The 25,199-nt window shown below is 33.0% G+C and overlaps 1 protein-coding gene across 2 annotated transcripts in view; it reads right to left on the bottom strand.

The window, feature by feature from the left end:
* Nucleotides 1-17,089: 17,089 nt before the first annotated feature.
* LOC126738522 (uncharacterized) overlaps nucleotides 17,090-25,199 on the bottom strand; it is a 46,074-nt gene continuing 37,964 nt past the window's right edge. The window contains exons 4-6 of one of the 2 annotated variants that reach the window (XR_007661365.1): nucleotides 18,963-19,100; nucleotides 18,815-18,879; nucleotides 17,090-17,107 (exon numbers count right to left, since the gene is read on the bottom strand). The gene's annotated coding sequence lies outside the window, so the exon portion shown is untranslated. Of the gene's footprint in view, nucleotides 17,108-18,455; nucleotides 18,880-18,962; nucleotides 19,101-25,199 lie in introns of those variants that run through there. The other variant, XR_007661364.1, reaches the window with a different exon arrangement.

The raw sequence follows: 25,199 nt of genomic DNA on the forward strand, positions 1-25,199 counted from the left end.
CTGGTATCGAACAGGTTCTTGGGAAACTTCTTGTACAGGTGAAAGCTGATTGATTTGTCTCGAGAGCTGGTAGATTTCATTGAAGTCTATTTCAGTAAAGTTTTCACTCCTCAGAACAGTTGAAGGATCAGAAAAGTTTACTATTTGTAGTTCAGGTAGTACGAGTGGCTTTCCATACTGGATCTTAAAATTATTACTAAATTTCTTTTGACCAACTTGGATAGTGCAGTTATTGGGCATCTTTAGTAAAGTGGGTCCATCCAGATCGAACGATTGATCCATATTACACTGAGTGGTAATTCTAAGTTTTTGCTGGGGTAAAATCAGGACCTCGTCTGTAGTCACTTGCTCAGCAATGGGTTCGTCAACATGGGCTTCAATTATCTGGCAACTAGAGGGCTTCACATTGTCCAAGATTTGGAGGATGCAGTCATCACGTGGATAGAACTCCTCCTTGCAGTAAAAGGCATGTTCCAGGAATGGGCAATCGGTTGCTTTAAACTGGACCTCTTGTTTCGGTCGTGCCAAGTAAGGGTATTTAGGGATGATTAATTGGGAGTTTTGGATTATAGGAAAAAGGCGAATGAACGAATATGTTTGAGGTTTCGAGATTGGTACGTGAATAGCAAAAATTATTTTGTTATCAGAGAAACTTACTTGAGTTCCCAAAAATTGATAATAATTAATTGGGTTCTTAAAGGTTGGCAACTGATTTTTGTTATAAATTGATTTTAAATAGCCCATCATATTTTCTAATTCATAGGTGGATATAATACTATCATGTAAAGCATTTAGTTTTGCAAACATAATGGCGTCCTCTAAATTATCTACAAAATTAATAAGATTTTGACAATCTAAATTAATTTGAAACAGAATGCCTTGAAACACTAAAAAATTATTGATGTTATTTATTTTATTTTCACTTTTAGCATGTTTAAAACTTTCCATACTTCTTTTCAATTTTAATTGGTTGGAATTAAGGAATGAAACAGTTTTATTAAAGTTATTTATAAGGCTTTTCTGTAACGAAATTTGTAGATTAAGTTCTTTCATAACATTTTCTTGATTTTGTAGAAGACTATTAATTGCTTGATCGTAACGTTCTCCATCGTCAGCGTCTAAAGTTCCAAATAACCATTTTTGACCTTTTCCAATTATGTCCATTAAACCTCTCTTTTCCTTAATATGAGGATACAAATTAAGAGCTTTTTCTTTTGCATTTGTAATTAAATATTCAGTTCTAGAAAGAGAGTTTTCAGACAGAATATGGTAAGATATCGGGTTTATATTAGATAGATTACTATTATCTACTTTTTCTATTTGATTTTTTATGATATTAAAGTACTTTTGGATATTTTCTAACTGATTAATTATAGGTAATATATCAACATAATGAAGAAATGTATGTTTAGTATAGAAAAGTTTTACATCCCCTAAATAAATAGGAAGTACAGGGTTTTTGATAGTAGTTAATTGAATATCATAGGAATTAGTTGTTACTAGGAATTGAAACAAGTAAAGTAAGAGTCCAATGTTCTTCATTCTGGTTTTCCTGCAAAGATTTTCGTTTTTTAACTTTTGGAAGTCTGGCAATATTTTTATGATAGGAACCTTTTTTAGTGAATATTTTAATACCACTTTGAGATTTTATGGGGACTTTTTTGAATTTTGGCATGTTTTTATTTCTTAATTTTGTTCTTATAAAAGCATTTTTCTCTTGAGAAAAGTCCGGGGGTTCTGATCTCTTTTCGTTACATTTATTTATAACCTTTTCCTTAGTCATCGCATTCCGTTCTCGAATCTTGCTAAATAATAATTTCGTGTTATCTTTATGAGACTGTACATAATTAGATATAATTACGTGGTCGCTTAAGTCAAAGGGATCCGTATTATTTATATGGCCTTTTATTATCTCGAAATGTGTATGCTTTGTTATACTATGAATAGAGTTGTTGTAACCTAATACGGCACGTTTTATCAGCTGGTCAGCTGTGAAATGACTGTGTTGTTCTTTTACGCACCTAAAATGTTCGATTAAAGTGGAATGAAACCGTTCTACGGGTGAATTACTGTTACTATTTTTTGGGGTGGTGAAATGTAATTCAATTTTATAGAGTTTACAAAAATCTTCAACTTCTTTATTTTTAAATTCAGTACCTGAGTCTACAGTTATTCTCTGGGGCAAGCCATGATGACTTATAAATTGGAATAGGCTTTCTATTATAGAAATTCCGGTTAATGAAATTAAGGGGTAAGCTTGACCATACCGCGAGAAGGAATCAATTATGGTTAAAAAACATGCATTTGAAATTTTAAAGGTATCCATATGGATGTGTTCGAAAGGTTTTGAACTTGTCGGGGTCAAGTTAAATTTAATGATAGGTGGATTTCGATCATATTTATTTTTTAAACAAATTTCACAATTATTTACAAAATTTTCAATATCGATTGTCGTTTTTGGCCAATAAAATTTTGATAAGAGGGCCATTTTTATTTCATTTATTCCTCTGTGACAAGTTTTGATGGTGTGATACAAATTAAGTTTTTCTTTTTGGTCATCTGATGTTACAATATCTTCCAAAAGTTTGGAACATAAGATTATTTTAAAAGAGGAATTTTTAAATAAATTTTGTTATGTTACCGTAAAATGTTTGCTTAATTTGTCGTTACGAAAATAAATAGCATAGGTGTATTTGGGGTCGATATATTGTTTTAATAAGTCAATAAAATTGGGTGTTGGATTTCTTGCTGAAACGGTTACGTACATTCGTTTGTTTTCGAATATTTTTTCCGTTTTTAGCTGAATTTCTTGGGTATCTCCGGTTGTAATAATAATTTGATTTTTAAAGGTATTCAGAGATTTTTCAGTTATAGGAAGATTTAAAACTGGATTTTCGGCAGATGTATGGGCCGTTTCGATATCGTTTGATTGATCGGGGTTTTCTGGTTCTAATGGAGTAATAGTTATTTCTGGAGTATTATCAGAAATATTAGGAAGATCGGGAAGCTGGTCCACAGGGAAAATTGTTATTTCTGAAGGATTGTCTTTAGGACTGCATTTAATTTCCTTAACAACTCTTGTTTTAGAAGGGGCTTGAAATATTGGGGTTATAGTAAATTCTGGCAAATTTTCTGGACTTTCTTGGATGAGGCTGGCTTGAGAAGACAGTTGTGTTTGAGCAGGCCTGATTGTAATATCTGATAAAATATTAATTCGACGAGATTGAGAATTAGGCTCAAGAAGAATTTCGTCCAGGTTGGAATCATCTAAGTTTGGGAGTTCATTTGGATTTTGTAGAAAATTATACACTATTTCATCCACATCACCAGGGTTGTTTAAGACAGATTCAGTTTCAACAGCATTGACACTCACGGGATTTCGGGAAAGTGCATCGGCTGCTTGATTAGATTTTCCTTTTTTATATTGAATAGTGTAATCAAACTCCTCTAACTTCAAACGCCATCTTATGAGCCGGGAGTTAGGCTCCTCAAGGGAAAACAACCCCTGAAGAGGCTTATGATCTGTGTGGATGGTAAACTTATGGCCAAACAAATATGGCCGAAAATATTTGCAACTCCAAACAATGGCAAGCAACTCCTTTTCGATGGTCGAATAGTTCACCTCGGCAGGGTTTAACGTACGGGAGGCATAACAAATGGGGTGGTTTTCCTGTGATAGAATGGCACCAACAGCATAATTTGATGCATCTGTCGTTACTTCGAAAGGCTTAGAAAAATCAGGGTATGCTAGTACGGGTGTAGATGTTAAAAGATTTTTACAGGTGTTGAAACTGCTAATAAATTCTTCTGAATGTTGGACCTTTTCATTCTTTTTTAAGCATTTAGTAAGTGGCTTAGTGATTTTTGCGAAGTTATGGATGAATTTTCGATAATAACCCACAAGGCCTAAAAAAGATTTGATTTCACGCTGCGTTTTGGGAATTGGGAACTTTTGAATCGCAGCAATCTTTTTATCGTTGGGTTTGATACCATCTCGAGTGACTACATGCCCTAGAAACTCTACCTCTTTACACAAGAACTCACATTTATCTACTTGTATTTTAAAATTAGCTTCCCTCAATTTTGAAAAAACAAGTTTTAAATTTTGAATATGTTCCTGCAGTCCAGAACTGAAAATTATAATGTCATCCATATATACCATGCAGATTTTATTCTGCGAATCCTTTAATACCTCGTCCATGACACTTTGAAACGTGGCAGGGGCATTTTTCAGCCCAAATGGCATCCTCAAATACTCATAATGCCCATTATTCACAGAGAAAGCAGTTTTTTCAATCGAATCTTTTTTTATTTGGATTTGATGAAATCCGCTGGCGAGATCTAAGGTGGAAAAATATTGAGCCCTACCTAAACGATCTAAGATGTCATTGATGTTGGGAATGGGGTACCTGTCATCGATTGTTTTAGAATTTAAATTCCTATAATCACAAACAATACGCCACTTAGTTTTTCCCGATGCGTCTTCTTTTTTGGGAACAATCCATATAGGACTTGACCACGGACTACTTGATGACCTAATAATTCCTTTTTCTAACATTTCATTTATCTGACGTTGCACCTCCGCTTTGTGCACGTAAGGATAGCGATAAGATTTCGTGTGAACCGGTATGTCATCGGTGGTTTTTATCTCATGTTGCACTTTCGATGTAATTGAAAGCTGATCTCCTGGTTTCAGGAATAAGTCTGAGAATTCATTACACAAATTAAATAAAAGGTGTTTTTCTTCTTTATTTAAATGGGAAGTTCGTAACAAAGAATTTATTTTTTCAGGGTTTTCAAAATTGGAAAATGAATTTTGGAAATGTTCGATTGAGAAAATTTCGAATTGATTTTCTTCAAATAAATCTGCCAGTAGATGTTGAGACACTGTTATAGAAACAGTTTGGTCTGTATGATTTTGAATTTCTACAGGGGCGAAACCGTTTTCTGCAAATGTTAAAATTTGTGGAAAATACAAATTATTACAAGTACAAGGTCTTGTTAGAATTTCCCCGTAAAATATATTTACTGGTATTCGCTTTACAATTTTCTCATAGGGGTTGACTGAAAAAGAAAATTTTACATCATGGGGTTGTCTATATTTAAAGGGTATTTCTAAGGTTTTCCCGATAAGTTTTTGGTTTGTTAGATCGATATTTAAACCTAACCTTTTTAGGTCATTAATTCCTAAAACTCCATCGAAAAAATCGTGGAAGTCAAATAATACGAAATCAATATTATTTTGTATACCAAATTCAACAAATAATGGAATAGAGGCTTGGAATTTAGTTTTTTGACTGCCGACAGCAGTTTTAATTACGTTATTTGTATGGTATATACAGTGTGAATAAAACTTTTCCGCAATAGCAGGGTCTAAAATTGATCTTGAGCTTCCGGTATCTATTAATAGTTTCATTTTGGGGTTTTGAACTTAGGGAAGTGAGTTGCAAAAGGAATAATTTATTTCTATTATGTTTTTATGTTTTCGGGGTTGTCTTCCCAAAAATTTTGATTTTCTGAAAAAGAGTTATGTGGGTGCATTTGAGAATCCTGATAAAAATTAGGGGTCTCTTGATATACATCGGTCGATTCTTCTTCACAGTAGGGGTAATTAGACTCATAGAGTTGAGAAGACTCTATTTTCTCAGGGGTATCTGAGGATTCATGGTTAAATAACTCTTGTGATACAGAGTTATATGGTTGTCGATTATAATTTTTAAAATTGTTGGAATTATTATATTGCCTAGAATTATGAGAATGGGTTCTAGAAGTTGTCGACATTGGAGTGGGCTTTGGAAGTTGATGATCTGGAATTTGGTTCGGCCGGAATACATTCTTGGGCGTGCCGAATACTTCTTGATTTGTTGGGAATCTTTGAGGTGGCATTTGTTGGGGTTGAATGTTCACAGGTTGTGAAGGCCATTGATATTTGGGTATAACATTTTGTGGTACATTTTGTTGTACTCGATGCGGCTGATGGTAGGCATTATATGGATAGAGATTATGGTTAGGGTTATAGTTTTGTTGTTGACTTCTATGTTGGGGTTGATGCAACTTTGGTCTAGGTTCATGAAAATTTCCATACAATTTCTCAAAATTCTCAAATTCATTGACGTAAGCTATGTCATCTTCAAGACTATTAGGCTTCTTTAAATACATATTATTTCTTAGGCTGCCACTGCAACCAGCAATAAATGTATTAAGAGCTGTTTTTTTATAATGCTCATTTTGACATACTTTTTGCATGGGTGACAGTGAAGTGTCATTGCTCACGCGTTGAATTACATTGCTAAGTAGTAATTGTAATCTTTGTCCAAAATTAGTTAAACTTTCATTTTTATAAGGTCAAACTCTATTTAATTTTTGAACAAGGCAATCAATATCTCTTCTGTCAGAAAAACATTGAATTAAGGCAGTTTTTAATTTATCCCAATTATCTAATTCTACTCTTCTACCTACCATTATTTCAGCTTTCTCGATAAGCTTTTCTTGAATGCACTCGAATATGTGCTGGTTCAGTTCAGTATTATTTAAGGGCTTATACTTATTAATTAAGTCTTCACTTCTTAAAATAAATTTAGAAAGTGTATCGACATTGCCGTCATAATTTTTAATGTTTGCAAGACGAGATTTGAAAAGATCGAATTTGAATTCTTCAGGCATTTTTACAGTAGTTAATGAGCTTTGCTCAGAATTAGTAATACTGAGTAGGCTACTTAAAAGTTGATTGGTGGTTACTTTTAATTCCACCATAAAAATTCAAGTAATTAAAAATAAAATATGTAATTGTCTGTATAATTACCAAAAATTAAATATATCAAAAATTATTTTAAATGATTTTTTCAAAAAACCTTAAAAAAGGAAAGTATGCGTTTTACATACGCAATTAAAACTAAACTTGTGTGTGCAATACACAGCCCTACAATTAAAAAAATTGTGTGAACGATACACAGATTAAAACTAAAATTGTGTGTGCAATACACAGCCCTAAAAATATCCCTAGAAATCCTCAAACAAAGGGTTCAAAAGGGGCGGAAAGGAAAATACTTAGCACTTACCGTAGTCTTCTTCTTCCCCGACTCTTACTGCTCTTATAGTCGTCTCCAGATATCTGGGTCGATCCAAGGTTCTGGATAGCGCTGAAGGGTTGAAACCTCAAATGGGACGAATCACCACCGCACTATCCTAGCGACTGCGCCAGTTAGATAAAGGGATCGGCACAACTTCTTTTTAAAAACAAATTTTATTCAAGAAAAATTACAGATACGGATTTACGTTACTATTGACAGAACAAGTAAGAATGAGGTAAAACACAAAAGTACATATATTTATAATCTGGGATATTCATGGTCGTGGGACAATGCTGACATCGGCAATTCCGTGGTTTCGCTGGAAGTGACCATGGAAGATGTTTACATAACTTGCGTAAGCTCGGCACTTGAGTAAACTGCGATAAGTTTATCTCTCTAATTATTATGCTTTTCAAAAAAAGAATTGACTCAAGCATTGATTTTCAAAATAATTTAAATTGTTTCACTTAGTGTTTGAAAAAATTAAAATATGCAAAATGTGTTAAAAAGGCAAAAAAGACTAAAAGGCTTTATGTAGCAAACTGAGCAGCTGTAAGATTTAACTATTAGAGCTTTTGTTGATAAGTCAGCTAGAAAACAATTTAAGAAAAGAAACATGTTTCCAGGATAAATAACAAAACAATGATTGATGATTGTATATAATAAAAAAGTGTTGTATATTATAGGTTTTAAACTTATTTATTTTTGCCATCAAACAATACTTCAGACTTGGGGTGAAAAATGGTTGCGCGAGATTTATTAATTCCCCTCAAGTAGTAAACTTGTTAAAATATTTCAGATTTTTTTCCTTTAGAAGTTTTTTTGCAAATATGCATATACGATTCTGAAATAACACTTCTGCCACCTTCTTATTTTGCCATTTTTATTGGTTTTTTATTTCAAATAAGATAGATGGTTCCAGGAGAGGCAACTGATGCAAGGTTCTGCATACCAACAGGGCATACTCGCTTTCGAGAATGCTTCTATCTTCCAAGCTGAAGTCTTCATTGTATTTACAATTGTATTCACAAATTGACATTCTAATTCTATACAGGGTGTTCAAAAAATAGAGATATTTCAATGGACGATTCCTTGTAAAAAAATAGGAGAAGAAGTTTCTATAAACATGGGTCCGGAAGTGCATATTTTTCAAGATACAAGGTAATAATTAATTTTTTATTAATAAAAAAAAAAATATTTACTCCATTCTTTTGAAATTTGGCAGTTTACTTGTTGTATTAAGCGGCTAATTTAGCCCTAATAAGAGATGCCTGTATGCAGAAGCGTTTCCCCAACGGCAACTTCCAGACAGTAAAACCTTTAAAAGCGTAAACCGCAGATTGCGGGAAAGAGGTAAATTTTCTTATTTATTTTTCGTGATGCTTTTGACAATAACGTTACTTAGGAAATTTTGCTATTCCCACCATTAATAGAGGCCGGCCGAGGTCCGTAAGAACGCCTGAGTTTAAGGAGGCAGTTTTATGTGCCGTGGAAGAAAATCCTGGTGTAAGTACCAGGACTATAGCAGCTCGATTAGAGGATAATCAATCCAACAGTACTGTGTGGCAGGATCTCTCCGAACAACTTTTGTATCCGTATCATGTTCAACGTGTGCAGGCATTACTACCAAGAGATTTTCTGCCCCGTTTATAATTTTGCCAATGGTATTACGAAAAAATTAATAATTACAGAAATTTTAATAAAATCATACTTTTTACGGACGAAGCTGGATTTCAGCGTGATGGTATTGTTAATTTTCATAATACTCATGTGTGGAGTGACGAAAATCCCCACGCTTCCGTACAATGTCGCCACTAAGAGCAATTTTTTTAAATGCGTGAATGGGTGTTGTTGGTGACAATTTAATTGGGCCTTTCTTTTTACCCTTAAGATTAAACGGCGAATCTTACTTAAAATTTCTTCAACAAGAATTGCCCGTACTTCTGGAAGAAGTTCTTCTAAATGTACATAATCAAATAGCTTTTATGCATGATGGAGCTCCTCCTCATTTCTGTATAGCGGTTAGAACTCATCTTAATAACATCTTTGGGGAAAATTGGGTTGAAAGAGGTGACCAATTCAATGGCCACCTCGCTCCCCTGACTTAAATCCAATAGATTTTTATTTATGGGGATACCTTAAAAGTCTGCTTTACGCTAGTCCTATACAAACAATAAAAGAGTTAAGAAATAAAATTGTAAATGCTTGCAAAGAAGTGAGAAATACACCTCGAATTTTAGCTCGAGTGCGTCGTTCAATAATTCGTCGAGTAAGAAGGTACAGAAATGGATGGCGGATATTACCAACATTTGTTGTAGTTGTTGTTGCAATAAAAAATTCCTAGAAATGTTTTTGATTTTTTATTTTCCAGGGCACCTGTGATTTTTTTACCAAAAATTAATAAACCAATTTTGTCAAGTGGCATGCAATAAAACGGTATTTATTTTTTAATATCTTGAAAACTGTGCATTTCCGGACCCATGTTTATACAAACTTTTTTCATATTTTTTTTACTAGGAATCACGCATTGATATATCTCCGTCTGGTTTTCGAACACCCTGTATAATACTACATCAGGCAGCATGGCTACCATTAAGGCTATTACGGCCAAAAAGGTTGGCTTAAATGTAGATTTTCTGGATGACTGGCCCTTTAGGCTATGCTGGAAACGACGAAGCGGACTCCCTTGTTAGACGAGGCTCTGCAAAACGGCCAATAGGAACCGAATCTATAATTGGTACAGGTATAGCTGTCGCGTCGATCAAGAGTCTGCTGGACACGTGAGCCTTTTAGAGATGGAAGGAAGCATCTGGCATGAGACAGGCAAAGGTATGCATAGAAGACCCCCTGCCTATCTCACCAGATAACCACTGTGCTTAGAGACGATACCAAATATTTTTATACAAAATGTTTAAGTTGTTTTATGTAATTTAGACAATATGTTATTGCTTAATTTTGTTACAGCATTAAGTAACGCTGAAAAGATACCATTTTTACTTCAGTAATATTATCAGTACTATAAGTAATATAATCATTTACATATTTAAATTTTTCCACAAATTTAATTTTCATATAAACATAACATGTATTGACAATTTTCCATGTATAGACTTCTATGTGAATTTTTTTTCATTCTTCCTTATTCCGTGCGGCCTACAATAAATGAAAGCTTCCCTCACTTCTTTACTTTAGCAATAAAGATGAAAGTTGGTACATATTCATTAGGTTGCTCATTTTAAGACAGATTTACTTTTTTTGGTTTAACAGGAAATCGCTTTGGTTTCAACAAAATCTTAAGTGTGTTTCTATTTTATTTCATAAAAGAATATATTCTAAAAAAAACCTTATCACTAAATAAAGTTCTCTAAATGGATATCTTATTAAAACTTAGAAACAGAAGACAATTCTACTTAAAATTAAAAAATTTAACAGAACAAAAAATGTATATTTACCTGCATGTCAAATAGTTTATATATATTTTTTTAAACCAAGAAATAACAATGTGCTTTTCTTTATCATGTACGGTATAGGAAAGGTATCAGGTACGGATACGGATTGTATAACTCTTCTGAGTTCCTTAATAAAATAACAAAAATTAATTACTAATAAAACAAATTAAGTTGTAGGAAAATAAAATTACAGCTTTTAATATGATTTCACAGATTGGTTAACAAATAGAATCCATTGCTGGAGTATGGCAAATCTAATTATACTAGCTATTACTGCAGCCGTTAATCAAAGAGAAATTAAGAACATGATTTTAATGAAACTGTTGGAAAGATACTGCTTGTTTACCTTAAGAACCGGCAGCGATTTTGTTATAAATTGAAAAAAAAAGAGCTCTGTGCTATAAAACTAGACTTGCTCTCTTTATCAAATCTTCATTTTCTTTTTTATTAATAGTCTCTTATCTCTTAACCTGTTTCTCAAACTTTGGTAATAGTAACTCCATTAACTATTACTCTCCATTCTGGTCTGTTGGTTAAATACCTTTACTAATTGGGGCGACCAAATATCCACTTTTAATACCAAATTTAATGAAACCTCTCGTACAGTAATAAGATCATTATTTTAAGAATACGCCTTTTTTATATTAATGCCAGATTATATTGCTTTCAACTAACTGGCGTTCAATGCCTGCATTTTGAATATCCAAGATAAACAATAAAACTTAATAATATCACGAAACCTATGCCCTTTAAAAGATCCATAGAATTATTTAGAAACATTTGCAATATGGTACGATAAAAAACATGAAAATTATTCACGTTCTTAAATAAACATAACAAAACTCTTTTAAATATTTAAAAAAATCGAAAAAAAACACTCTTGCTCGATGTTGCCTTGTCTTAAACCATTATAATTCATAAACTTCCTTAACTTATAATTGGCACTTATTTGCACCAATATTAAGAAGTGACATGACTATTTTGAAGACCCAAGTGGATGACTGTATTACTTGATAAAAAAGGCGGATAATCTAAATTGATCAACAACTAGATGCTTGCTACTCCTGCTAGTACCAATATAAAAGTACAATAAATGTGAAAAAATAAGCAAATCATTTTCATCGATACACCTAGTTTAATAGAAATACCATTTAAATGAGGTATGCGTTTATTGTGAACATACTCTGGAATCAAGACGATATTCTGAGATTAAGCCTTTTCTTTTTACCAGATGTAACATTTATTGACAGAAATGCAGCTGCCCAAGGAAACATTTCAACTGACTTTAACCACATCCAATCATTAACAGACCATCCAAATATTCTAAAAACCCTTTGAGAGGAAGGAAAAAGAATTCACCCTGCAGCCTGGACCTTTGGTACAACCGTCGGAACCATATTAATTATATTCTCTATATTCTTCGCTAAGTATAAGCTTATTAAAAAGGAAAAGACTACTGAGGAATAACTAGAACTCCAACATAAAGAAGAAAGAGAAGCTAAAGTGAAAGATGGTGCCATATAGTGCTACCCCTGGCACCACAAACATCGTCTAACACATCGTCCCTATTGTTTTCGACTTACGTGGTAAGAGTAATGTACATACATAATTATGGTACCCTATATATATTGTTTTGCTTATGTATATGCTTACTATTGTTATATTATATTTCATGCTTTATATGCAGTTTTAGTCATTAATAATAAATTCATTTGCATTTTTAAATAAAGTTAATCTGTATCGCTGACTGTCAAGAAAAAGGTACTGTTGGCGTGATAACTTACTTTAAAAAAACTTTTTTGCTAATGAACCTTAAATAAAAAGTTCAGAAGACTATCTGAAATTCTGTTGCATGGCAATGCGTAGTTTAAAATTAAAAACTGAATGCCCCTTTAAGACTTATCACAACAAGGACCGTTTTCTATGGATCGCCGTATATAATCCGTATATAATCCAATAAAATATTCCTAAAACTTAAGAAATAAATCCCCAATAGTTTAGCCCTTTCGGTCGCGGCGGTCCACAGACAGCTCTTTTAATTAATCAATTTATTTAAGTTAGCTAAATCATATAACCTAAAGGGGTGTAGTGACAAATTAGTCAAGTTTACAAACAAGTAAAAGGGTAACAGCTGTTTCAGATTTGTCCAGAGTCCAGGGTGGACTTGACAGGGTGGCTGCCGCAAGGCCATTACTTATGTTTCGAAAACCACTGCTATATACCTCTGCACCAACTACTACACTTTGGGGATACTTAATAAACATCTAAAAGTTTCAAAGTTTCGAGCTTGCTGGGGGTTGCTAAATATTATGTAATGTAAAATAAAATATAATTTTACTTATGTGATCAATAGAATAGAAATAGTAGAATATTAAATGAAATGAAGATAGTACAAAAATTTAAAAAAAAATCAAAAATGTTGCTAATATATTTAAACATTTAATCGCTAAAAATAAAACTTCTGAAATAACAGAAATTGTTTTCTTGCTATTGCATAATATGACTATATCTAACAAAATCAATTTGGCTGTCATATATTTAATCTGAAGTCATGCATGTATGCATGCCAAGGGACGCAGCCTGGAAAAAATATACGTAGTCTTATAAAGAAAACATATCTTAGGAAAAGACAAGGCAAAATTGCTTCTATTATATTTTTTGAAATGTTTAAAAGAATTATGTTATACTTATTTAAAGACGTGAATAATTTTAATGGTTTTTGTATTGTTATGCTCTTATTTTATAGTTCAGTTAAATTATCGTGGGCCCCAATTTAGATTATTTAGGTTAGTATATTAATTAGCTGGTTTCTATACTACTTAATTTTTCCAAGTTAAAAAAGGAAAAAAAGTTTTAAAATACTAGTTTCAATCGCCATAATAAAACGTAGAATGTTGCAAATATTTCTAAATAATTTCATGGATCTTTCAAAAGGTACCGTTTTTGTGCTTTATTCGGTTTTCTTGTTTTTTTCTAGGTATAATTCAAAATGTAGGCAGTCAATACCAGTTAGGTGAAAGTAGTGTAATCTGACATGAAAAATAATATAAAGAAGTGAGTTTCCTTACATTTGGTGTTAAAAGTGGATATCTGGTCGCTTGAATTAGTGGAGTTATTTAACCAATAAACCAGGATGGAGACTAATAGATTGGAGTTATTATTACCGAAGTTTGAGGAACAGGTTAAAACTTTCAAAGTTACAAGAGACTATTCGTTAAAAATAAAATGAAGATTTGATGAAATGAAAGTCAAATTAAAAGAATCCAGGAATAAAAAAAGAAACTAGTGACCAATGTTGACGCAACTATTGAAGAAAAATTGGGGTAAAAACAAAAAAGATTGGAAAATAATTAAAGAAGAATGTAAAGTATGCTATTTTTCATCCTGATCTTAATATAAAATCAGTCCTGAAAATCAAGCCACCAAAGTTCGATAGCAAAGAAGCATAGAGTACATATTTAACCCTAGCCGTCCCAAAATAATAATATTTTATTGGATCCCAGAAATGGATCAAAATTGACCCTTTTTTTGTAAAATTTTTATTTAAAAAAATATGTGAATCATAATAAAAGATGTTTCTATATTTTGCTTTACGTATATAACAAAAATAAACTAAACTAAACTTTTTTATTCTAAATACATATACCCAAAAAACTTACGAAAAAGAATAACAAACTAAATATTTACTTTTATTTGTCTAAAAAATCACATTAGTCCTTAATCTCCATTCATGTCTTTTAAACAATAGGAGCATACTACTGTTTTAAAAATTTTAATTTCTGAGTGTGTGTGATAAACAAATTTTCGACACTTGTCACATTTTGTGGAATATTTGTTATCATTTCCCCGGCACTGAAAACATCTACTTCTTTTTGCGCCCGCGTGGGGATTGGACTGCTTCTTTTTTACTGGAACTCCCGTAGTTTCAATAGCTTGACATGTAGCTGCGGAAAACCCTCCACCATCCTCATGATTTTTTTCTGCTCGCCGAACAATCTTATCCTGGGTCAACATGTTCCCTAGTTCTACTAAAAAAAGTTTCCTTCTTATTTTCAAGTTACCATTAAAACTTTTCCAGTCTGGGTTCTTTGTAATCCAGATGACAAAAGTATTATATGAAGCAACATGAAGCCAATAAAAAAATAATCGTAGAGGCCATCTTCTTGTGCATCTTTTGGAAGAGTACTCGCGTACAATTTTATCCAAGCAATCGACGCCACTTTTTGTCTCATTATAGGAGATTATTATATCAGGTTTAAATTTCAAATCCTCCCCCGCAATGTTATGTTGGTGATGCATTGAAGACAGCAGTACCACACATTTTTTGGGTTTCGTAACGTAGGACACTAAAGTAAGATTTTGTGTGAAAAGAAACTGTGAAGAATTCATTGCTCTTTCGCGAATATCCAGTAAGCACTTTGGCAGGTCTTTGCGAGTTTTGTGGACCGTCCCTACAATTCTGGGACAAAAGATCTTCTGCTAAGGTAATGTCGGTGAAAAAATTATCAGTGGTTATATTTCATCCACTACGATACCAGTGGCTTGCTAAAGTTTTAACAACTCGAGGTCCTTGATTCTTTTCTACTATTCCATTCCTAAATATACTTCAAAATTGCAGCAATAAAAATTTTTAGCATCACAAAGGGCCCATACTTTTATACCATATTTGCCCGGTTTACTTGGTATGTAAACTTTGAATGAGCAACGACCCCGGAAAGTTACCAATTGCCCATTAATAGTTCCAAAAGCTGACGGATTGTAAGATTTCCTGCAATTCTCAGCAAATATCTCAGTGATCTCACGAATCGGAGCAAGTTTATCCTCCTTTTTTCTATCAGCCCTTGTAGATAGATCATCGAAACGAAGGTGACGTAAAATGTCAGTGAACCTATTTCTGGACATAGTAGCCTGATAAATAGGCCTGGTGAATGCATTGTTTGTAGTCGACCATAAACTACATACACTTTTTCTACCCTTTAGGAGGCCTTTATTTTCTTGCAAGATATTGCATGATCTGCATTTTCCTGTTTGATGTGCAACAGTATACTAAGTGCAATTATCAACATCGTACGACTATTTATTGCTCACTGTTTCGTTTTCTAATGGATCAGATAAATGTATTTGTTCTTCTTCTAACTCTTAAAATGAAAGATTGCCGTCATGTATCTCAGGCTCTCCATCCGAGGTGTCATCATCTGACAAATCACTAAATGCCTGTTCCAAAGGTATTTCGTTTTCGCACTCGTCATCTGAAGAATGCATCAATATTTCGTAGAGTTCCTTGTCAGAACCATTTATCCTAAAACCGGGTCGTCGATGATCCATCCATCATTTTTTGAAGTTTTTACCACATAAAGCATTGTTATGATAAAATTTGAGAATTCATGGACGCTCACTGAAAAACAATCAGGGAAGCAAAAGATATTTCAGGATTTTTAACTTTCGGGTCATCGAAGACCCATACTCGGTACGGCGAGGGTTAAATTAGTTCGCTAAAATAACGAAGAACCGGAAATCAATCTTTTAAAGTTATGCGAGAGTAGCGAAGTTCTCGAACTACTAATGGTGCCATACTATGAGGATTAGCTGTTCCATAGAGATGATATTCCCTAGTGAAGCCTATCTAGAGCAGTATAGCAATATTATAGATGAACAAAGTGAAATGTATTAAAAAACCTTATAAAAGCCTTCAACAGTTTGTGGCCAAAAATGCTTATCGAATTTGGGTGAATTCTGATTTGTAAGACAGTGGGCAACCAAAGGGGCAATTTTACTCATAGGTTTCCTAATAGACATGTTGTGGCTCACCGAGGGCTACCAGAAGCCAATAGCCTTGGAAAAACGAGTGCGGCACTCTGAGGTAAAAGACTTAGATGTAACTATAGGTGTTATCCAGATGGGCACTTAACATAAAGTAGTCTGAAGTATCATTCTCTTTCCATCAGCACCGGCATTACACATAAAACTTTATAGACGTTCTATTATTTATTTTTCTAATTAGAAAAACCAAGTCTTTGAAGTAGCCGCCTTATAAAAAAACTAACGCTGTACTAAAACTACTAGAACTTAAGGTGTTTACCAACCTCAAGCCATATCAAGAATGTTTTTATGTATCAGTTTGGGAAGTTTAAAGGAATAATTGTATGTTTAGTTGTCTCAGCCTCTACTGAAGACTGCTTAAAGCCGACATATAGACTACTGATCGATCCTCTCCAATTGAGTCATCTGTATAAGCACACGTTCTTCTCTCCTCAAAGCACTGGTTTTATTTAACTCTATGTAAAGACCAACATGTGTTTTATGTGGTTTGTCCTACTAATGAAAACTGTATTTTTAAACTGAAAACTGTGTTTAATAACAAATATAATATACCATTGCTAATAATATACTAGTAGTTCTATGGCTACTAATACCTTATATAAAAGGACCTACCTAATATTTGCTGTTCTTAATATCTAGCTTTACAGAAGGCAATAATTACGTTACTTATAGCAGATAGATTTGAGCTTTTGAGAAGATTCCTGGGCTTCTTTATAACCCTAGATATCTAGATATTTTTTCTGTTTCCTATAGCCCTAATACTAAAACCTGAAAAAAAAAATTCCTATTATCTTGAAGGCTAAGATTTCTTCACTTGTGACATTCTTGACCGAAGATATAGGAATGACTCCCAAAACTATTATTGATATTTGGGTTCAATTCAAAAAGGAACTTCCTGCATTATTTTATATTTCTTTCTCGCACTTTATTTTTGCAGAAAAAATTCAAAAAGTCAAATGATACTGTTTGGTATTCATAAAAATGTTGAAAATTATTAGAGCCAATCATGTTAGTCAGGTACAAGATACTTAGTATTACGTCCGTTCTGTTGAAAACCTAGGAGACTGCGCTTGCAGAGATTTAACACCAATTAATTTAGTAAGTCATTTCTTGTAATGTCAGAGTCCCTCTTGAATTTTGTGGCATCAAAGTGAAGGAAATTTAACGGAATCTGATAGCTCAAATCTGGAAAAACCTGTAGTCTTTTTAGGACAAACAAATCTTTCCTTTGATGATAAATATTTACATTTTATTTTTTAAAATCACAGATTAACTTATTATTAACCTTAATCTATTTACATTCCGACAATGAAAATTTACCTATCGGTTTGAATACTGGGCATTATCATTTTCTGCAATAATTTTGGATGTTATCGGCCAGCCAGCTTAAATAAAACCAAACAAAGGGTTTTATCTCAATGCGCAAGCTATTTCAAAATAGAACTTAAACCAAATACGCTGTTTTTAGATAATTTACTTAAATACCGATTTACTTAATTACCGAATTTGTGAAGCAAAATGTTTGTCGCACTTAGCCTTGGATTAAGCTGATTCCTTAAAAATCACTATGGTAAAGTATCAAGGAGCTAAGACCAAGCTGTCTATCTTTGTTTGTTGTTTAATGGAAGCAATATATATCAAAGTTGTTTCGGATTTTGACTTTTAATACAGTTATAGCTGTACTAGGACTGCAGCACAAACTTTGTGGCAGCATAAAACAAATGGAAGAAACTACCTCAGTTTGATTCAGATCACTTAAAGATCGCCTGACATTTTCACGTAGATCTTCAGATTTTACTAGCTAGCTGATCAAATTAGTGAAATCGCACTTGCTGCGTCTGACTGATCAAACTATAAAGTTTAAAGCGTATTTAACCTTAACACCCTTTTGATCTTACAAACTGATAATTAAATACCTTTTAATAAAACAGTGAACCAAATAGACTGATGTGTGGGTAAAGATTAAATTAAAATTGAACTTTAGTTTATTAAGTAAGTAGCTAATTATTTCGCGGTCGGTTCCATAACTATTTTGAACTACTGACGGAAAAAATCCTAGTACCAATCATTTTTTAATAAGATTTTTTAATATTTTATTTATCAAGAAGGCATACGCAACAACCGAAAAACTACAGCCGCATATCACATGGTTTAAGTTTTGTTTTAAGATCTTTACTAGAATTTTATATATTCGAACATTAAAAGTAATAGATTCTTCTCTTTTCGATAAAAGGGAGCAGCGAAGAGATAAAAAAAGATTCAATAGTGGCAAAGAAATCTTCGCATTAATAGATGCATCATTCAGAATTCACATGAATTTTCTTTGCTTCTGCTCAAAGATCTTAAAGTTTCCAAGTCTTATATTATGTATTAAACGATTGATAACCCTCTGGAGATTAACACTTTTCTCAGATTAACATCTATTCATCAGAGGCTCAATAGGTGGTATAAGCTGATGAGTACAAAAAATCTTACTCTTTTCTATATCGCTGCTGTATTTGTGTCATTTCGCAAGACACGAGGTTATTATTGTGGACCACCTGAAAGAGGGAATCATAAGATAACTCAGTTGTTTTATAATAATACAGCCTTAAACTCTACGCAACTAGCAAGCAATACCTACAGCAGCTTCTTAAGGTGGTTCACAATTTTACTAGAGATGGGGGCATGAAGCTTGGACAAATACGCAGAACTTTAACTAGAAAAAAACCGATACGGGACTATTTTCTTGAATGACCAACTTACTGAGTTCTTCGTCCTCCTGGAAAATAATGAAACATATAATTATTTAAGTATCGGGCAAAACAAAACACAACGTTAGAGAAGTAAAGACAGCACTCAGAAACAAATATATGCAACGTTTCTGCAATTCGGAATCAGAACCCAAGCTATCAAAAATAAACAAAGTAGTTGTTACTAATATGCTGGCAATATTGCTTTACTCCTTCGGAGTTATTAAATAATCTGCAAAGGAAGTGAAATAGTTGGAAATCAGTACATGCAAATTTACGCATTTACCCTGCAGCTTGCATTGACGTTAATCGGTGCCCCGTAATTATTTCATATGCCAACAAATAGGTCGAGGCCTATTTAATCTAGAGTTTATGCACGATTATATCGTACTGAGCTTGGACTGCCAATGCGGATCCACTATTGCGATTTGTACGGCACCACGAGATCGCTAACGTCGATGCATAACTATTTAAGGCAACTGATCGAGCGGCTTAGAGGTTTGCTCTCAAATTTGAAATTAACGTTAAAGATGACAGGCCTGTTACAGTTGCAGAAATGAAGACAACTTAAGCCTTTCGTGAAAATTCACTTCTTGATCGCACGCCAGGATGGCAAAATACAGATTCTTAATGTATCGGAGAGCCAATTTGCCAAGATCAAGAATGAAACCCTTAGACATCTATTGTCTGCCTGTTCAGTGTAGAGAGTGTTCCATTTTCATGCGTTTTATGCAGTATCTCGTTTATGCGTGGAAATAGAAACTTGCGGTTTTCGCGACATTTGCTACTTTTTTGTGAAATTTGATATGCCGTTGTCAAAACTTTGACAGCTGTCATAGTTTTTATTCTACAGGGTCTTTTTAAAAATTTTAGATTTTCGAACACTCCTTGTATCTTTGTTACTGTATAGCATATTGAAAAAGTAAAAAATAGTTTTGATATAAAATTTTTCAGTAGAATTTTATTCCGGAATTATTATATAGGAATAAATAATAAAATTTATAAAAATTAGGTGCTTATAATCATAACTACACCGATTTGTATTAAATATATCTTATTCTACATAAAAAAGAAGGAAACTTGTAACTTACAATAAAACATCAAAGAAATTAACAATAATTATTAAGGAAATGCCACGACATAATATGTAAAATTTTAAACATTGCTCAAATTATAACCCATTTTCTCTAATACACAGCCGGCATAGCTTTTGAATTCTTTCCCAGGCTTTCAGAATGATAGGGCGACTTCTCAATTCTCTTAAGGAATCTTCTATAGCGCCACGCATATTTTGAATTGAATCATATTGCCTTTTGTAAACCTTATTTTGAAGATAGCCCCGTTAAAATAAATCCAAAATCGAAAGGTCAGGGGACCTAGGTGGCCACCGAACAGGTCCATTTGTTCCGATCCAATGATTGAGGAAATGTTCATCCAGCCAGTTTGTCACAGCTCGCGCATTGTGCGCTGGACCTCCATCTGGCTGGAAATATATATTTTGAACTTAAGCTGGACGAACATCATCCAAGAGTTGAAATAGGTTGGCGTGAAGAATTTCCAAGTAGTGATTAGCTGTTAAGCTACCTTCATACATAACATATGCAATTTTTATGGCTTAAATTTATTTCATTACGAAATTCTAAGTTAAAAAATAAAATCTTACCTCTGGAAGTAAAGTTCAGCTGCTTCATCCGCGTTGTCATTACATTGGATATAGCAAGAAATCATATCATACTTATGACGATTTTCAAATCTATTTTGCATAGCCATTATTTTATTGCTTAAAAATTGATAAACACAATATTATATTATTATTAATTTTATTATTAATTCATGGCCTACTACTCGTATATCAAAATTTGTATTTAAATTTCTAAAATCGTTATTTTTGTGCTTATTTTTGAAAAAAAGTGCTAGTGTTATATATTTTTAAAAAGGGTAAAATACGACCACTTTAAGGGTCTATAAATATACAGGATGTTCCATTTAAGAAAACTATATTTAATTTTTTTTCTCAAAAATGAAAAAACCTTATAATAAAATGGATGCCGAAATTAAATTTTATGGAAAAAATCCTATCAAAACCATTTTTACTTTTTCAATATGTTATAAAGATACGAGGAGTATTCGAAAAACTAAAATTTTTAAAAAAACCCTGTAGATTAAAAACTATGACAGCTGTCAAAGTTTTGACAACAGCATATTAAGTTTCACCAAAAAGTAGCAAACTGTCGCGAAAACCGCAAGTTTTATCTCCACGCATAAGCGAGATACCCCATAAAACGCATGAAAATGGGACACCCTGTATATAGTTAATGGTTCGACAACATCTGCTGCATTTATTGGCATTATCAGAGCAAGAGTCTCTTTGTATAGAGTTAGAATAAATTTAATTATAGAAATAGAAATTAGTTATAATACAGTTCTCTGCATCAGCGAAAACTAACATAAATATAAAAAAAAACAAAAAAACCGAGCCAAGTGCACTAATCTAGATCTGATTAGTGCACTTCGATCTGAATCCTGAATATACCCGTTCGATTGGTTGTCCTAATCGTTATTTTGAGTGAAGTAAGAAGCACTCTAGAAAAAGAAATTCTTCTGAACAAATCTGTCATCCTTGGGTCTTTCCGTCTTTTTAGGTAAATAAATTTAGCCAAAGATCATTTACCGAGCGAAAGTGAGGAGTAGATTTCTATGCCGTTGGCCTTCCGCATGATGCTCTATAAGGTTAGAGCTTTAGGATGTGGTATGACGTATTTTGTTATTAAAAATAAAAATAATAATCTAGTAGCAACAGAAAATAAGATAATACAGTATTTAAGCAACAAAAAATTCTATCAGTCTTAATAATCCTATATCACAACACAACAACAATACTCGAAAGGACATCGAGAATTTCTGGAGTGCTCAATACATAATAACAGGGAAGTCTAGCCTCAAAATAATATGGTATGTTACCGAACGACAAAACTGCCACACATGTAACCAAATGTATTATGAACCGTTTACAACTAAAGCTATTATTTATGATTGAAATATTTTTGTGGAAAGAAAATTGAGCCCATCAGTTGTATGCGCGCCAATGATGATTATACAATATTTCATCATATAATGAAAAATTCGCAATTACTATTTCTTAAAACCATCAAATTGAATTTGCATATCTGAACCGGTTTGAGAGCAATAAATAAACCATTCAGTTTGTAAGAAAATTTCTACACCACGTCCTTCGGAAATGAAGAATTTGAGGAAATACGTTTATATTGCAAACTAATGCAGAATCACCCTCTGAAGTTTACCGCATTTATTTACACCTGTATAGTTTAAAGCTCCCAGGCACATCATTATTTAAAATATTTTTTTGAAATCACGATGTTAAAACTTGAAATTTGCCATATTATTTTCTTTAAAAAATGCATATAAACTCTTACAGAACCCTTTAATTAAAAAATAAATTATATTTTAGATAGAATACCCAAACCATTAAATATTCAGTATACCACTGCGTCGAGGCAAAGAACAACAACGAACTGTTTTGAAGTAATCTCCTAAGATTGGTGCTCTATTATTCCTTGCTCCTTTAAGCAAACATCCTTAAGGAAACGGTTGTTATTACCTGAATATTTCTCATAACGGCCCTAATTCCAATTACAACCACCGGCGGGATTGTTAAACCAACATAACCCGAACCTGCTTTAGCCCCGGCACAAAATCTAAACTCTAAACAAAGACGCTACTTCTCCCGAATATTCTGACTATATATACGTATCGTTACAATAATAACATCTCAATCCTTTGACAAATTATTATAGGGTTAAGCATAGGCGTAGATATAAGGGTGACAAGTGGACATAAAATATAGTATAGAAGTTTTTTCAGAAAGTTTATATTAGATGATCATTTTTTTAGTATATTTTTATTGGTTAAAAAAAGGTTTTCTATATTGTTTCCCATATATCATATATTATATACAGAGGTCGGCATAAGTCAGTTAACCAATTTGCATACCAAACAAAAAGAAAAAAAAAACGATACAGAAAAATCGCACAAATTCGGTAAGGCAAGCACCGTTACCGCGTTTGCACTATTTTTGAAGTTAACTGACTTATGCCGATCCCTGTATTATAGTTATTATTATACAGTGACCGCCTAAAGTTCCGCATAAATTCATAAAAAATAGAGATATGATGTTTCGAGAAAACGCCCGGACCCGTCGATTTTTATTTTAAGTTGCGCATTATTTCATATAAATTTTTGTATACAGGGTGGAACAAAAAAAAAGACATGATGTCATCGGTCATTTTTTTTAATGGAATGCTATATATTTTATTGCATTTATGAAATATAGGCGAAATTCCAAGCAAGTCTCGTATAACACACCTTATCTCAAAACTCAACTGTTTCAGAAATATTTACATTTAACCAAGAAGAAAGCAAGTAAGTACGTCTATTTACAAATTAAGATAAAATGGAGGATAAAATGTTATACTGTTATTACTGTTATAACTGTGAACACTCTTATTAATGTATCAAGTGTTCAAACTAATCCCCATTTACTTCTTGGCAGAAAGCAAGACGGTTTACAAACTCAGGTAAAACACTATCGATTAATTCGGATGATATACGTCTAATTTCATATCTAATTCTATTTTTCAAATCTTCTATGTTGTTTGGCTTCTTAATATAAACTTTACTTTTCAGGTACCCCCATAGAAAATGGTCGCAGGGATTTAGGTCTGGTGACCTGGCCGGCCACTCTATTGGCCCTCTTCGCCTGTCTTTCTGGGAACACTGTATCCAAGTAATTACGGACATCTCGAAAGAAATGTGGCGGTGCGCCATCTTGCTGAAACCACAAATTATCTGTCGGGACAGCAGGTTCTTGTTCGTCTGGGTATAGGGCAGCCAAAGCAGGGATAAGATCTTCTTGAAGAAAATTCAAATATCGTTGACCTGTTAAGTTTTCTTCGAAAAAGTATGGCCCTATTACTTTATTTTCCACGATACCAGTCCAAACATTAACAGATTTACTGTGTATGAGTCTCAGTTGCCCAGTGTGGATTTGACACTGAGCGTACCGACAATTTTGCCGATTTACGACACCGTTTATACAAAAAGTTGCTTTATCCGAAAACAAAATTCGTAACTCAAACTGACAGTTATTATTGCAAATGTTCATCATTTGCTTGCAAAATTTGTTTCTTCGATCAGAAACAGTTGAGTTTTGAGATAAGGTGTGTTATACGAAATTTGCTTGGAATTTCGCCTATATTTCATAAATGCAATAAAAAATATAGCATTCCATTTTAAAAAATGATCAATGACATCATGTCTTTTTTTTTTGTTCCACCCTGTATACAAAAATTTATATGAAATAATGCGCAACTTAAAATAAAAATCGACGGGTCCGAACGTTTGCTCAAAAAATCATGTCTCTAATTTTTATCGAATTTTTGCGGAACTTTAGGCGGTCACTGTATAAAACAGGATAGTACATACACTATCGGACAAAAGTAGAGCAACAAAGTTCAATTTTATTCATGTTTGAATAAAAAAAATTATTGGGTTGTGATTTTTCGCTAAGCTTAATGTCACACTATCCTTACACTGAAAGTAATATTTCAGTACACTTTGGTGTACTTTTAATCATTTTAAGAACGGTAAATATTAATGATTATAAAAATTGATAAGAATGGGGGCGACAAAAGTAGAGCAACGAATTGTATTTAACAGTATTTTTTTTTACTTTAGTTCAACAAAAAATATTTAACACATTTTACAACAAAAACAATTGAAAGTAATACCATTATTGTTAATTACTTGCTGACGGCGCGGCATTGAAGCAATCAACTTCTGAATAACATTTTCGGGATGACTTGTCCAAACTTCACCAATTTTATTTATTTGGAAACATTTGGGTACGAATAGAACGTTCTACTTCTTCCCAGAGATTCTCAGTGGGGTTAAGATCTAGGGATTGTGCTAGCCACTGTAAAACACGAACATTATTTTCCCGAAACCACTGTTGAACAACTTGTGAAGAATGATTTGATCGTTGTCGTGTTGAAAAATAAAACGCAATGGCATTTCCCATTCTGGATAAGGAAGCATAACATTCTGCATGA

This window comes from Anthonomus grandis, chromosome 7 (genome assembly GCF_022605725.1).
Source record: "Anthonomus grandis grandis chromosome 7, icAntGran1.3, whole genome shotgun sequence".
In the NCBI taxonomy this organism is placed as follows: Eukaryota; Metazoa; Arthropoda; class Insecta; order Coleoptera; family Curculionidae; genus Anthonomus; species Anthonomus grandis.